This window comes from Hipposideros armiger, unplaced genomic scaffold, assembly GCF_001890085.2.
Source record: "Hipposideros armiger isolate ML-2016 unplaced genomic scaffold, ASM189008v1 scaffold_280, whole genome shotgun sequence".
In the NCBI taxonomy this organism is placed as follows: domain Eukaryota; kingdom Metazoa; phylum Chordata; class Mammalia; order Chiroptera; family Hipposideridae; genus Hipposideros; species Hipposideros armiger.
This window is the reverse complement of record NW_017731630.1, coordinates 362,545-364,666: the sequence shown is the minus strand read 5'-3', so window position 1 is coordinate 364,666 and position 2,122 is coordinate 362,545.

Sequence of the window (2,122 nt, the reverse complement as noted above, 5' to 3'; positions counted from 1 at the left end):
GGGAGGTGGGGCACGCGGCTGCCTCCCCTGAGGGTCAGGGCTGGATTTGCTCCAACAGATACACCAGGTGTGGGTGTGGGTGTGGACGGGACGCAGAGAGTGTGTGACTTTGCCGCCTGCAGGGACACCTGGGAGGTTGCAGGAGTGTCTGTCGCAGCCAGGCGGAGTGCAGGTCAGGGAGGAGTATCCCCGGCAGAGTCCACGCTCATGGACACAATCCTGGAAGCGTACCTCCTCTTAAACTGAACAAGCTTGTGTGCTGGCCTGGATAGGAAGTTCCGGGAGCATTGTAGCGTCTGGCCTTGGGGCCGAGGCAGGAGGAAACAATGTTCCTAGAAGCTCCTGATGCTGATGGAAGGGCTTGCTATCCCACGTAGGGTCACCAGAGGGAGCTCTCGTCCAGGAGACCAGCCTCGCGGGAAATTAGCGCGAGCGGCTGATAAGGGTAAAGGCTAATCAAACGATGACACTGTCACCCACACCGGGAAATGGGCGCCTCTCTCATTACCCAGGACGGGCTCCTGCGTGTTCCAGTCACTGTGGCACCTGATGCCTCTGAGGCTCGAGGCCAGGCAGGCTGTATGGTGAGGGGGGCAACTTACTGGGCATTACAGGGATTCCAAGCCACGGAAGGACTTTAGCGATCAGTGTGGCCTCTGCCGTGGTTCTCTAGTAACCCGAGAACCGCAATATAAGAGGACATTTGACTTGCTGTTGTTCAGCGGGCGGGACTGAGCACGTCGTCCCTTGTCCCCACGGGAGGGCGGGCGTCAGTGTCAAACATCTGGAAGTTTGAACCTGGGAATACCTGTGCTACGCCACCTAGGAAACGGTTGTCCACAAACCGGAAGGAATGCAGGACTGACTGAACAGCCTTTCCCAGCACCCCAGTTACTGGGACATGGGAACACGTATAAAGGTCATTTCTGTTGTGAAGGAACAGGAAATGATGCTATGATTTTAAGTGGCACAGAGCAAACCTTATTTTAATCTCTCTGCCACAGCTGTATGGTGTGACAAAGAGTTTATAAACATACTGATAAAATTAAATGAAAAAAAAAAACCCAGGCTGATGGCTGACAATATATGGGGAGACTGATTGGGAACCCTGGGTTGATGTATTATAATACATTTGACAGCTGGTTGGACAGGGAAAGAAGTGTACTTGGCCTTTGAAAAATCACACACACACGTGCTTCCACTGCCACGTAAAAAAGCTTCAGATCACAGCTGAGGCTGCGGACAAAGTGGAGCGGAGCTAAAGGACAGGCGTGGCAGGACCCCGGCTGGAAGAAAACAACACACAAACAGGAAGCAACCCTGTGACAGCTGGGACCCCTCCCACTAAATATCCCACTTCTCACTGGGAGTTTTGATCTTTGGGCAACTGTCACCAAACCTGAGAAAGCTGATAATGTGTTCTCCTCCTGACCAAGGAAGAAGCTGATGTTTAGCTGCTGGATGCCCAAACCAAGCAGCAGGTGGTGGAGGCCCCAAAGACAAATCCCAAATTCTCCACCAGTTCTCGAGCTCAGATAATTTAAGCAGGTGTCTCGAAGGACTGTCCTTAGCTGCAAATACAGCCGACTCTCATTTTTCGTGGTAGTTCTGTTCTACGAAGTCGTGAACACTGAATTATTGAACGCTGAGCCATTGTCCCTAGAGGAAATGCAGGGTTAGGTCCCTGCAAGACTGTGGACATGTTTTCATCAACCAGTCAATACATAAATATTTGTAAATCACACTCCCGATAAACGGTTAATGTCTGAAATATATAAAGAACTCATATAACTCCATAGCAAAAGAACATAATCCATTTAAAAATGGGCAAAAGATCTGAATAGAAGATATTCCAATGGCCAACAGACACATAAAAAGATACTCAGCTAATCATCAGGGAAATGCACACCAGCACCACAATGAGATGTCACCTTGCACCTGTCAGAATGGCTGTCATCAAGAAGACGAGAAAAGTGCTGGCAAGGATGTAGAGAAAAGGGAACCATGTGCACAGTTGGTGGGGTTGTAAATTGGTGCAGCCACCATGGAAAACAGTATGGAGGGTCCTCAAAAAATTAAAAATAGAGCTTCCATATGACCAAGCAATTCCATCTGGGTGTTT